This window comes from Dasypus novemcinctus, chromosome 18 (genome assembly GCF_030445035.2).
Source record: "Dasypus novemcinctus isolate mDasNov1 chromosome 18, mDasNov1.1.hap2, whole genome shotgun sequence".
NCBI lineage: Eukaryota > Metazoa > Chordata > Mammalia > Cingulata > Dasypodidae > Dasypus > Dasypus novemcinctus.
This window is the reverse complement of record NC_080690.1, coordinates 73314897-73329552: the sequence shown is the minus strand read 5'-3', so window position 1 is coordinate 73329552 and position 14656 is coordinate 73314897. Positions and strand designations below refer to the sequence as shown.

At 44.9% G+C, this 14656-nt stretch overlaps 1 pseudogene; it reads left to right on the top strand.

Moving 5' to 3' along the window:
- Positions 1-970: 970 nt before the first annotated feature.
- LOC101411808 (sialic acid-binding Ig-like lectin 13) overlaps positions 971-14656 on the top strand; it is a 36536-nt pseudogene continuing 22850 nt past the window's right edge.

Genomic DNA, 14656 nt, shown 5'->3' with positions numbered 1-14656 from the left:
CAGTACTGAAGCCTCCTTGGCCTCCCTCCAGTAACAGGTGCAGTTCTCCTCCCCTTCCAGTCTGGCTGAATGTCTTTGGGTGTCACTTTCCTCCACCTAAGTTGCCCTACCAACATGTGCTAAAAGGACAGCCTCCCCTCATCCTTCTAGTCCCAGCTCAGCCTTCCCTTCCTCCCTGAAGCCTTAACTTGACCTGAACCCAAGGTCATTTAGTCATTTTATCTCTTAATTGCCCACCCCTGAGCCTTGCCATATGGTCATGAGTGCCCTGTGCCTGTGGGTGGGGAAGGGAGACCTACTCCTCTCAGCTCTAGGAACCACTCTCTGCCTTTCCCCAGAACCAGAGGTCTGGAAATGGCACCTGACACCCCAGCCCAGATGACTGACCTCTGCACTTGGTTTTCTGCTGACCACAGTCCCCAAATTGTGCTTGACTCAGAGAGATTAAGTTCTGAGCCTATCTCAGCTCCTGGGTCCAAGGTCCTGGGTCAGGATGGAGGAGAATTCACCCGCCAAGCTCAGCATCAGAACATCTGGGCAGAGGCTCTTGGCGAGGGTGATGGAGCTAACCACATGAGGTGGTGCCCTTGTCCTGGGGGCCAAAGGTAGGAAGGGACACCTCCCACATCAGGTCCCTCCCACCCCTCATCCTCCCCCAGCAGGACTGACCTCACCATCTAGAACCTTTGACTCAGGGGTCTGCCCATGGGGACCCATTTTCGTTTTGAGAAAATAACCCAGAGCAGAAGGGTGCCGGGAGGGAAGGGGCCCAGGGGGTCTGGCAGGGGTGTGCATCGGGCCTCAGTAGTGGACATGGGGTGCTGATGATGGTGGCAGGCCTGAGATTCCTCTCTGATGGTCACTCTTCTCTCTGAGCCCATCTTCCTGTCGGTGCTTCCTCTATATCGTGCAGCTCTCAGTCCCTGAGACACGAGCCCTGAGACACGGACTTTCCCAGGCTGGGTCAGACATGCAGCTGCTGCTGCTGCTGCTGCAGCTCTGGGGAAGGGTGGGGGGGTGGGGGGGGAAGCAGGACTACAAGCTGCAAGTGCAGAGGATGGGGAGGTGCAGGAGGGCCTGTGCGTCCTCGTGCCCTGCAGAGTCTCCTACCCCTGAGAGGGCTGGACCGACTCCACCCAGCTCACGGCTCCTGGTTCTGTGATGAGGCCAATTTATAGGAGGACGCACCAGTGACCACGAATGATTTAAATTGAGAAGTGCAGGGGGAGACCCAGGGCCGATTCCACCTCCTCAGGGACCCCAGGACAGACAACTGCTCCCTGGACATCAGAGACGCAAGGAGGGGGTACACGGGGGCGTACATTTTTAGGGTGGAGAGAGGACCTGAGGTGAAATATAATTACAAAGAGAACCAGCTGTCGGTGCATGTGACAGGTAAGGAGTGGGCCCAGGAGAGGACACAGGGGCTGGACCCTGAGTGGCCCCGGGGCAGGGCTGACCTGGACCCCTGCTCCTCGTCCTGTGGAGGGGCTGGGGGTAAAGTAAGGCTGGGCTCAGGGGAGCAGCTGGAGCAAGCCTGAGGCTCCTCTGGGGCTCACCTCAGCACTTCCTCCTCCTGGTCCTGCGCCACCCCTCTCCTCACCAGCCCTGACCCACCCACCCAATGTCCAGATCCCAGGGACCCTCGAGATTGGCCACCCCAGCATCCTGACCTGCTCCGTGCCCTGGGCCTGTTAGCCGGGGACAGTCCCCACCTTCTCCTGGACTCCAGCCACCCTCATGGCCCTGGGCGCCAGTACCCGCCTCTCCTCCATGCTCACCCTCATCTCACGTCCCCAGGACCACGGCGCCAGCCTCACCTGCCAGGTGGCCTTCCCTGGGGCTGGGGTGACCGTGGAGAGGAACGTCTGACTCCATGTCTCCTGTGGGTGCTGGGCCAGAATGCCAGGTCCCTGTGGGTGGAGGGTCAGGGCCTGGGCACTGGGTCCTGGGATCTGAGCTGGAGGGTGAGGGGTCGCCTGCCCCCGCCCTGCTCCCCTCGCTGGACCTGGGGTGGGGTGCTGTCTCCCAGCCCTCCCACTCACGCGGGTCTGCCCTTCTCTGCCCAGACGCCCCCCAGAACCTGACCGTGGCCGTCGTCCAGGGAAACGGCACAGGTAGGACAGGCCTCCCCTCTGGGGTCTCGGGGTGGGGGCTCTGCCGGCTCAGGCCCCTCCTCTGCCTGCCCTCACCTCAGACCCACTCGTCAGGGAACCCAGGGCCCCTCCACCCGCAGACCCCACAGCGCTGGGAACCTGCCCCTCAAGCCTCCCCCGTGGATTTCCCCCTCGGCTCCAGGAAGATAGGGCAGCGCTGGCCCCCGCGGCCCCTCCTCACCCGCCTCGGGACCCCTCGGCCTCCTCTGTGACCCCTCCCCACACAGCGTTTACTCAGGAGCTTTTGGAGACCTGGATACTCCTAGGGTCACAGCTCAGATGCTCCGCGGAGTCTCGCTCCAGCCCCGCCCCCAGGATCCACGGAGGGCCCCCGATGTGGGGCACCTGCTTGGTCCCGCCAAGCATGGGTTCCAGTTCTGCTCGGGCCACTGCAGCATGTTCCTGCCAGCACAGAGGCCACCCTGTGTCCAGTGACCTGCCCACATGGGTCTGTGGGTGATCCTCCAGAAGAGGGGCACACGGTCCTTTCAGTGAGGGTGGTGGCCAAACCGGGCCCCAGGGAGCTGGACACGTTTCCATTCACAGAGGAAACTGCCGGGCTCAGGCCCCGGGGTCCTGGAGCTACCTCGAGGGCAAGTTGGGCATGGGGGGAGGATTCACCTGCTCAGCTGAGAACTCACTGCGTGCCCAGCATGCCTCCTTTTGCCTTTCCCTATAGAGTGAGTGTCAGGGGTGCACACCTGATCCCATGCCAGCAACAACCTTGAGCTTTCCTGCCCATGGGTATGTAGACCTCAGGTTCAAGGCCAGCAGCCCAGAGCCCTCTGACTAACTACTGGACAGTCAGAGGTGGGGTGGGCTGAGTCCTGGAGCATGGTTGGTTCCTTGTTGGGTTGTAAAGGTTTTTTATATATACTGGAAATTATACCTTTATATATGTGATCTGCAATTTTTTTTCCTCCCATTCTGCGGGTTTCTTTTCACTCTTGATGGAGTCTTGTTAGGAACAGAAGCTTTTAATTTTGATCAAGTTCAAGTTGCCTATCTATTCTCTGTCCCCCTGCTGGACAGGCAGGGCATGGGTAGGGTGAAGCCTGGGTGGACATGATCCCACATCCAGTAATGCAGGGAAGGAGGGTGGAAGACGAAGAACAAAGTACAGGGTCCTGTTGGGAGAAGAAGGATACGGGGCTATGGTTTAGGACATTGTCCACTCTTCATCCTACTTGTCTGCAGGGACACCAGGGCCCATGGTGGACGTGGTCGTGGTGGCCATTGGGACAGCAGCTGTGAAGACCCTGCTGCTCTGCATCTGCCTTATTGCTGGCCTGTGAGTGCAGCCACAGGGGGTGGAGGGACCCAGGGCTTGGCGGGAGGATGTCATAGCTTTGAGAGTCCACACATGCCCATCGGAGTCTGGCACAAGTAGATGGGGGATGCACCCGCTCTAATCAAGTAGGTCTGGAGTAGACCTGCCCCTCTCCCTCAGTCTCCCGTGAGTCTAATAGGAGAGAATCCAGGGGCCACTCTTCCATGGTATGTGATTTCCAGCCTCAAAAGCCCTGGTGTCTTCACTCAGAGTGATGTCCAGCAGGAGGAAAGGAGCAAGTGGAAGATACATGTGAAAGGATGAAAGGCAGCCATGGGCTAGAACCTCAGGTGAGTGATGTGGCCTCCCACCACCTAGTATCCCACCTGATCATCTCACTGATGGACCCAGGGCTGCTGAGCCAAGCACAGCCAAGGCCAGGTGCCCATTCTCCCTGCCAGCCCTCTTCTCCTCTGAGTGCCCTGTCTCACTGGTGACACAGCCACCCCCATCTTCAGGGTAGAGCTCCTCATCTGCCTTCTCCTGTCAATGCTGACCTGCTCATTCCCATGGTCTCTCCTCTTCCAGGATCAAGGAATCCACCTCCCCTCCCTGAGTCCCCCTTTCTCCCCACACTGGCCTCTGGACTGCACTTCCAGAATCAACGTGTTCATGCCCTCCAAATTTGGACATTGATGTTTCCTCTCCACTCCCAGAGGATATGGAGCCATCGCCACAGCCTGGGCTCACACCTGACAAGGTGTTCTCTTCTGGGCTCTCCAGGCTGACCACCCCTCTCCCAACCCCACCCAGCCAAGCTCTCGGTGACTCTAACTTTGCATGTGTAGTTCCCTCTCTCCAAGTGGTACTCATGCCACAAGCTCCATCCTTCATGTCACCCTGTCACATGTGTGTGTGTAATTCAATGTATGTAACTATGCCCAGCCTTTTATGCAGTCTTATTCATCAACTCTTAGGTGCTGTGAAATGTCCTAGTCCTGGATGTGCATTAGTGAACACAACTTCAAAATCTCTGTCATGTATGAACTGATATTGCAGAGGCAAGAAGGGGAAGAATAAAGATAAATTAACAATAAATAAAACTAGAGCTGGCTGTTGATGCATGTTTGGAGAAAATCCTTCAGGGAAAATAGCATAAGACATTCAGGATGGTTGTCACCACTCTGTTGTGTGAGGAGGTGGTGTTTGAATCAACCTGGGAGGAAGCAGGCTCTGTGTTGACCTCAGGGGAAATATCCTGGGAAGAGGGAATGGAGGTAATGGTGAATGTGTTTCCAGAGATGGAAATATGTCCTGTGTGATGTGAAAACAGCAAGGAGGCCAATGTCTGAGAGCAAAGGGAGGCCAAAGTAGTTTGGAGTGACTTTTTGATGGAGCAGATCGACAGTGGCCTTGGAGGCCAATAAAGAATTGGAAACTTTTGTGGTGAGGGCAGGGATTACTGGATTTTTATTTGAATAGGATCCCATTGCTTCTCTGTTAAGAAATTGCCACACAAACTGCAGGTAAAAGGACAATGAGAAGAATATTTCAGGGTATGCCACGCAGGAGGTGATGATTATGTACAGGGAGGTGGTGCTGGCAGTGAGGATGAAGTTTTGAATGTCAAGCTAAAGGATTTCCCAGTGGAAGAGGAGTGAGGGAAAGAGAAGGGCAAGGATGTGGCCAGCATGTTTCCTAAAAGTCAGCAGGTGGATGGAGTTGTCTTGCACAGAGGATGTGAAAGAGCTGGGTTTAGAGGAGGAGCACTGATTAAAGGGACTACTTGATTTCCATGCAGGATGGCAGGTGGACATTGAGTCTAAATGTCTGGAAAGCAGGAGAGCATCCAGTCTGGAGGTGTTACAATGAGGAGCTGGAGGAGAGTGGTGACAGCGGATGATGTGAAACAGGACTGACTTAGAAGGCACAAAGACAAGCCCCAGGGCAGCAGAGTGAGGAAGAGCTGGCAAGGAGGAGCTGCAAGGCGCGAAGGGCAAAGCAGATGGGCACCCTTCTGGAGGCAAGACAAGAGGACACTTCCAGGAGAAGAGTGAGATATAAGTCTATGTTGTGGATGTGAGGTCTATTGGGTAAGGGCTGAGAAGGGTTTAAACCCAGAAACACATTTGTCATTGGGAATCTTAACAGCAGCATTTGCTTTTTAGGTTTCTTTTGTTTGAAGTCTATCATTCATACATGAGCATGCGTAAACAATAAGTATATAGTAAAATTTGTGAATTTTCAAAACAAACATACATTATCATCATACAAGGCTACCATACATCTCCCCTCCATTGAAAACTTCCATTCTTGTGAAACATTTGTTCCAAGCCATGAAAGAGCATCATTATAATATTTCTACTAACTGTAGCACATATCTTACATTTGGTGTATTTTCCCCCAACCCACTCAGTAATATTAATATTTTTAGTATTATGTATTTGTTATCATTCAGGAGAAAACATCCTCAGATTTGTCATGTTAACTACAGTCCATCTTCCACCACTGGGTTTCCTGTGATATACAATCCTGTGCTGTGTACAGTCCATTCAAAGTGTATGCTCAGTGGCTCTCATTTTTATCACAGAGTTGTGTTGTCATCACCTCAGTCAATTTTAGAATGTTTTCAATACTCCAAAAGGAAAAATCCCATACAAACTTAGGCAACAGCAGTTTAAAAGGTAAACCAATAATGGGAAAGGGGGTGAAGATGTGATTGGAGCATTTCAGAAGAGAATTGGAGGAGAGGAAATGGGAGAGTGAGTGGACACCAAAATTTGATGTGTTTTGCTCTGAAGGAGAACTGGGAAACAGGGTCAGTGCAGGGTGAACTGTGAAGCTTCACTGCCCCCTTAATCCTGTTGGGTACCTGCACTGTGGCTCAGTGCCCAATTCCCCAAAACACTGGGACCTCTTGGACCATGATATTCTCTTACATTCGGTTTCTGTCCATCACATAATAATTTACCATCACATATGTACTTGTTTGCATGTCGTCTGCCTTCTATACCAGAAAGTGAGTTGGATAAGGTCTGGGCTTGTGTTTGCTTTTGTGCACTGACCCCAGGGCCTGCCCTTAAGGAGGGCTTCAATCAGATATCATAATTTTTCACTCCTTTTTTGGATCCTGAATCCATCATTTCTATATGGAAAAATGGCCTGACTCTTTCAGTCTTACTTCTCTCTGAAATGAAGAAAATAATGGTGATTTTATACTTGGATTATCTGGAGGAGTCAATGAGATTAGTTACCACCCACATTAGTTTTCTGTTGCAGCCCTAACAAATTACCATATATTTTGTGGTTACAAAACAGACAAATTATTATTTTAGAGTTCTGGAGGTCAGAAGCCTGAAATGGGTCTTACTGGGCTTAAGTCAAACTATTCATTTACTCGATTATGTGGATGCATGTGATATGCATCATGCTAAGTGGATGAAGCCAAACTTTAAAAGCTATATTTTATCTGATATTATTTTTATGACATTCTGTGAAAGGCATTACAATAGGGATGGACATCAGATCAGTGTTTTCCAGGGATTCAAATTGGGAAGGTTTGACTCACAGGAACAGGCAGGAGGGAATGTTTTGGATAATGGAAGTCTTCAGTAGCTTGATGGTGGTTGCAGTTGTACAAGTCTATGCACTTGTCAAAGCTCAGAGAATTGTACACCAAAAAAAAAAAAAAAACACAACAAAAACAACAACAAAACAAAACCCTTACTATATGTAAACTTAAAAATAAATGTAAAAAGAGAAATACACAATGACATTCCAATCTACTCCCACTGGAATTGTTAAAATTTAAGAGACTGGCAGTATTTAATTGACAGATGGGTGGAGTAAGTGAAACTCAGCTGATGGGGCTGGTAAAGACGACAAGCTGTTTGGACAAGAGTTTAGCAATTTCTGTTTAAGACAAACATGAATTCATTCTTTGATATATCAATTTCACTTAGTAGTATACACTCATAACTATGGAAATGTGTCCATGAAAAGACTTGTACCAAAATACCATGGCAGCTTTCTTCATAAGAGCAAAACACTGAAAATTTCAAATGCCCACCAACAGATAAATAGATCAAAGATTGTGGTATACACATATGGTGGAATACTATTTAGTAATTAAATATTTTGAACCACATGTATGTAAAATAACTTGGATTGATTTCAAGACTATTATGCTGAGTGAGAGAAGACAGACACAAAAGAGTACATGTATAGGAAATTCCCCAGTAGGCAAAAGTAGTCCAAATAACAAGTAGGTCATAGTGAATGGGGCAGCAGTCAGGAGTGATTAGATGTAAAGGGGAATGGAATTAAGAGGTAACACTTGGTGAAAATATTTTCTATCTTGATTGCGGAGGTTATAACCTCCTTGTACACATTTGTCCGTATTCTTAGACATGTTTACTTCAAGTATTTTATTTTATGTAAATTACATCTAATAATGTTCATTAAAAAACACAATGACATCTCTCTTCATAATATTGCCTAGTCCATGAACATGGTATAACTGTTTTGTTGTAAACTCAAATGTATTGTTTTTTCCATTACATGCCACCAAACACATTCTTACTTTTTAAACCTAGAACAAGGTAATATTTTACTGATCAAGCACTCAATTTCCTCATACATCTTATAAGGATGCAAAATTCTGCCTACATTAGTAAGGTTGAATGAATATATATCTAGATACTTGGAGTAAAGATTGTACAAATATATAAATGTGTATATTCTTATGTCATAAGTTTCAAGGACTTACCACATACATGCTACATAGATCAGGAGGGAAAGCATGTGAACTGAGCCTAAAATTTTAATTTTAGCCATATAGACATGTTTTCTGGGAATATTATGTCTTTGAATCCCATTTAGCTCTGAAAAAGTTATTTTGCATAAACATCAATGCTGACATATATGATGAAGAACCTACACTGCACTGAACTTCAGACATCACTTATGGTGAAGAAGTTCCTTCTCCACTGATTCATATCTTATTCATATTCTCCACTGTGTGTGCCATTGTTTTACATGAAAAGATGCTGCAAGGTTCTTATTCTGAAGATATCTTTGAAGCTTTGCAAATCAGCATCCTGGATGCCAGGAAAACATTTGAACCTCACATTTTAAAAAACCCACAGTGTACTACTATACAGCCTTAAAGCATGACAGTCCTGTGCATTTGCTGAGGACGTAATGTGGCTGAAGAGGGAAAATCTCAATGTCATGGACTAGGCAGGTCATAATCCTTCTTTACTCCAGTCCCCAAAACACTTAAATGTTCATATGAATGGATGGATCAATGGATGGATTGAAGGATGGATGGAAGGATGCTGAAGGAGCAGGCTGGTAAGGAAATGGAGGGAGGAAGAGTCAAACAATAGGATGAGAGATTTTCAACCAATAGGCTCCATTACCCTACTTAATAATTAGCCAAGCAATGCCTCCCAGTTGGCATACCTCATTAACATAAATGCTAATCTAGCCTCCAAACTGTAAACATGTTCTTGCTCAGACCCAGTGATTAACCAAACAGAGCCTCACAACTTGAGGGTCCACACCCAGGGTGGTGACACAATGAATCTATATCTAGTGCAGCCCCAAAACCCTGTGGGTGCTTCCATCTACCCCAGGCCAGAATGACACCAGGAGCTGCAGCACAGACCTGTGCTTCTCCACCTCACCTTGGTGGTGCTTTCACCAAAACCTAGGCTAGGTTGGAGCAACAACACTTAGCAGTAATCAAATGAATGTTTGACTGTAGTAAGGTTTTGGTTCTTCATTCTGAAGCCTGTCCAAACTGAAGAATAAGAGTGGGGAGCGGGGGGCAAGATGGCATCTGAGTGAGTGCACCTCATAATCTCTCCTGCAAAGAAGTGGCTGAGTAGGGTTGGAGTCCTGCTGGACCAGGCTGTTTTGGGTGCTTGAAGGGCAGGAGCTGTCTGGATGTCAATTTAGTGGGACAGTGACAGAGGAGATTCTTGCAAGAGGTAGAATTTTGGGTCTCTTTCAAGGAGGTCAGGGTAGTGGGTGGGACACTTCCCCCTGGGACTGATGGCCTGGCAGCAGGGATTCCTGAAGGCTTTGCTGTGCTGGGGAGTTCCCAAACCCTGAGCAGGCTGTTTCGGGGGCTTGCAGGGCAGGAGGTGTCTGGATGTCAATTTGGTGAGATAGTGACAGAAGATATTCTTGCAAGAGGTGGAACTTTTGGTTTCTGACACAAAGGTCAGAAGTTGTAGGTGGAATTCCTCCCCCTAGGGCTGATGGCCTGTCTGAGGCAGTCCCTGAAATCTTTGTTGTGCAGCAATGCTCCCAAACCCTGAGCAGGCTGTTTCGGGAGCTTGCAGGGCAGGAGGAGTCTGGATGTCAATTTCGTGAGACAGTGACAGAACAGATTCTTGTGAGAGGTGGAATTTTGGGTTTCTGACATGGAGGTCAGAGGGTGTGGGTGGGACCCCTCTCCCTAGGGCTGGCACCCAGCTGCAGGGATCCCTGAAGGCTGTGTTGTGCTGTGCTGCTCCCAGGCCCCCTGTTAACTGGATGCATGGTTCCCAGGTCTGTGTCCCCTAAATCCTGGAGGCCCATGCTCCAGAGACTCACACACATTGATTCTGCAATATCACAGACTTCCCATCCCTGAATCCACCACACCCTAGCCTTCAGTGTTCATATTTGCTTTTGTTGCTGTTGTTTTTTTTTTTTTTTTTTTTGTCTTGATTGTTAATATTGCATTGTCTCCAGGTCTTTTCTCCCATTTTATCCCCCAAGGTCCTTTTCCATTTATTTAGTTTTTTCTCTTTTTCTTTTTCTTGCTAGTTCCCCACTCCCCTTTCTTTGCCCACCCCCATTTTCTCTTCTCTTTTTTTTCTTTACTCTCTTTTTCTTCTTATTTTATTTTATTTTATTTTATTTATATAATAGGTGCTGCAGGGAGCGCTTCACATTTGCTGTATTTCCTCATTCTCCATTTCCTCTTTTCTGTGTGTATTGATTTTGGCCACCTACACTATCCCCTTTCCCCCACATCTTTCTAACCTCCATCATCTACTGTTTCTCTTACATTCCACCTCCCTTTCTTTGGTCCCCAAATTGTCTGACTTTTAATTTCTAATACCTTTGTTGTGTTTCCTGTCTTTTATCCACTCTTGATAGTACTGTCTTTCTTTTCTCTTTCTCTCTCTCATGAAAACACTTGCTTTTTAATTCATACTATATTCCTCCCCATATTCAGTTGACTATCTCATTATAGGTACTCTACTTACTGCTATAACTCTGCAAAACTTACATGAGACTTAATATCCATTCTCCCAGATCTCACATTGTTGCTCTGTTAACATTTATTACCAATACTACTTTACACATTTTCTTTTCTTACTCATTTTGCTTTCCCTGGCCCTAATAATTTCCTTCAAAGTGAACTTAGCCAGCAACAAAAAAATAGATTAAGAAGAACAAAGTGGCAAAGAGAAGACATAACACTTACGAACAACAACTAATTAATCCCCAAGACTAGACAAAGAAGCTAAGGAACTGATTAAGCCCGTCAAGATAAAATGATGACCAGACAGCAAAAAAAAAAAACTACAAACCAAACCAATAATCAAGAAAACATGACTGAATCCAATGAACAAACTAAAAACCAGGAAGGGGAACAGCGAACAAATAATTAAAAATCACAAAACATATATTAGAGACCAACTTAATGAAGTAAAGGAAGAGTTTAACAATATGAAGAAAACACTTGAAGAGGAAATTGCAGACATACACAAAAAGATAACAGATATGATGGTGATGAACACCAGAGTTCAAGAAATCAAAAATACACTCTCACCAAATAGCAGCAGATTAGAAGAGGCAGAGGAGAGAATTAGCGACATGGAAGACAGTACATCTGAAATCAAACAGACAGTAGAACTGATCAATAAAAGGATAGAAAAAATCCACCTAGGACTTAGGGACCTGAATGACAATGCAAAATGCACAAACATACGGCTTCACAGGTGAATTCTACAAAACATTCTGGAAAAACTAACACAAATCCTGCTGGAACTCTTCCAAAAAATTGAAACAGAAGGAACATTGCCTAACTCCTTCTATGATGCCAACATTACCCTAGTACTAAAGCCAAACAAAGACTCCACAAGAAAGGAAAATTACAGACCAATCTCTCTAATGAACCTAGACGCAAAAATCCTCAACAAAATACTTGCTAACTGTATTCAACAACACATTAAATGAATTATACACCATGACCAGGTGGGATTCATTCCAAGTATGGAAGGATGGTTGAACATAAGAAAATCAATCAATGTAATACACCATATAAACAGGTTGAAGGAAAAAAATCACATGATTATATCTATAGATGCAGAAAAAGCCTTTGCCAAAATACAGCACACTTTCTTGATAAAAACCCTGCAAAAGATTGGAATACAATGAAATGTTCTGAACATGATAAAGAGTGTGTATGAAAAACTCACAGCTAACATAATTTACAGTGGTGAAATCCTAAAACCCTTCCCTCTAAGATCAGAAACAAGACAAGGATGCACACTATCACCTCTTCTATTTAACAATGTCTTAGAAGTACTTACTTGAGCACTGAAGCAAGAACCAGATATAAAAGGCATTCAAATTGGGAAGGAAGAAGTCAAAATGTTATTATTTGCAGATGGCATGATCCTATACATAGAAAACGCTGAGGTCTACAACAAAGCTTCTAGAACTCATAAATGAGTTTAGTAAAGTCGCAGGTTATATGATCAATGTGCAAAAATCAGTAGCATTTCTGTACACCAATAATGAGCAAGATCAGGAGGAAACCAAGAAACAAATATCATTTACAAATGTGAATAAAAAAATCAAATACCTAGGAATAAATTTAACTAAAGATGTAAAAAACTTATACACAGAGAACTACACAAGACTGTTCAAGGAAATAAAAGAAGACTTAAATAAATGGAAGAATATTCCCTGTTCATGGATAGAAAGCCTAAATATTATTAAGATGTCTATCCTACCAAACTGATCTACACATTCAATGGAATCCCAATAAAAAACAACACAGCATTCTTTAAGAAACTAGAAAAACTAGCTATGAAATTTATTTGGAAAGGAAAAAGGCCCTGAATAGCCAAAGACATATTGAAAAGGAAAAACGAAATTGGAGGAATCACACTACCTGACTTCAAAATATACTACAAAGCTACAGTAGTGAAAACAGCGTGGTATTGGCACAAGGAGAGACATATAGACCAATGGAACTGAACTGAGAGTTCTGATATAGATCCTCATATATATAGTCATACAGTATTCGATAAAGCCACCAAACCCTCTCAACTGGGAGAGAATGGCCTATTCAACAAATGGTGCCTGGAGAACTGAATATTCATATGTAAAAGAATGAAAGAGGATTACCCCAGGCCCAGAGCCTCAACAGACTTCAGCTCCTACACTTTGATTTATTGGACTTACCCCACTCAGCTAACATGGAGTTGAAGAAGGTCAACCATCACACCATGGAGCCTAGAGTGTCTACAACTGAAAGCAGGAGGAGTGCATCCAGTATCCATATGGAATCTAAGCCCCCACTTGACATAGATGTGCAATGGACACAACTAATCCAATGTCCACAGAGAAAATGTGGAATGGGTGTGGGAAGGGTAGCCATGGTGGCTGCTGGGTTTGGGGAAAGGGAGGAAGAGATGAGAGGTGGAGCCGGTTACGGGACGTCGAGTTGTCCTGGGTGGTGTTTCACGGACAATTGTGGGACATTGTAGATCCCCCCAGGGCCCACTGGATGGAACGTGGGAGAGTGTGGGCTATGATGTGGATCATTGACTATGGGGTGCAGTGATGCTCAGAGATATTCTTACCAGATGCAATGGATGTGTCACGATGATGGGAGCAAGTGTTGCTGTGGGGGGAGTGGGGGGTGGGGGCGTGGGGTTAAATGGGACCTCATATTTCTTGAATGTAATTTTTAAAAATAAATAAATAATTTAAAAATAAAATAAAATAAAAGTACATAGATCACAACTTTCACTATGCACTTAATTGTTTATGTATGTTCATATATAAATGATACAAGGACAATAATAGGATTGGCTAGGGGAAAAATACTTTGTTTAGTAGTAATATTTTGACAATGCTCTTTAATTATTAGTTAAAAAGGTTTAAAAATAATGCAAGTTATTGGTGGTAGGGTGAGATGTTTTATATGTTTGTTTGATATTATATATGTTTTGGAAGTTCACAACTATTATACACTTATTGCTTATGTATGTTTATGTATGAATGATATATTTCAATAAATTTTTTAAAAAGCAAAAATAAAATAAAATAAAATAAAATGTAAAAAAAGAAAAAAAAAAAGAAAGAGGATTACCATATCACACCTTATATAAAAATCAACTCAAGATGGATCAAAGACCTAAATATAAGAGCCAAGACCATAAAGACTTTGGAAAGCAGTGTAGGGAAGCATATACAAGACCTTGTAATAGGAAATGGTTTCATGAACTTCACACCAAAAGCACGAGCAGCAAAAGAACAAATAGATAAATGGGACTTCCTCAAAATTAAAGCCTTCTGCACCTCAAATGAGTTTGTCAAGAAAGTAAAAAGGGAGCCTACACAATGGGAGAAAATATTTGTTAACCATATATCTGATAGGAGACTTATAACTTGCATATATAAAGAACTCCTATATCTTGAAAATAAAAAATAAACAACCCATTTAAAAAATGGGAAAAAGATTTAAACAGACTTCTCCAAAGTGGAAATACAAATGGCTAAAAAGCACATAAAAAAATGTTCCAAATCTCTAGCTATTAGGGAAATGCAAATCAAAACTACAATGAGATTCCATCTTACTCCCATAAGATTGGCAGCTATGAAAAAAAAAAGAAGACTACAAATGCTGGAGAGAATGTGGAGGAATGGGAACACTCATCCACTGCTAGTGGGAATGCAGAAGGATCCAGCCATTCTGGAGGACAGTTTGGCGGTTTCTCAAAAAACTAACCATAGATTTGCCATATGACCCAGCAATATCACTGCTGGGTATATACCCAGCAGAACTGAAAACAGGGACACAAACCGATATATTCACACCAATGTTCATAGCAGCATTGTTCACTATCGCCAAAAGTTGGAATCAACCCAAATGTCCATCAACAAATGAATGGATACATAAAATGTGGTATATACATACAATGGAATA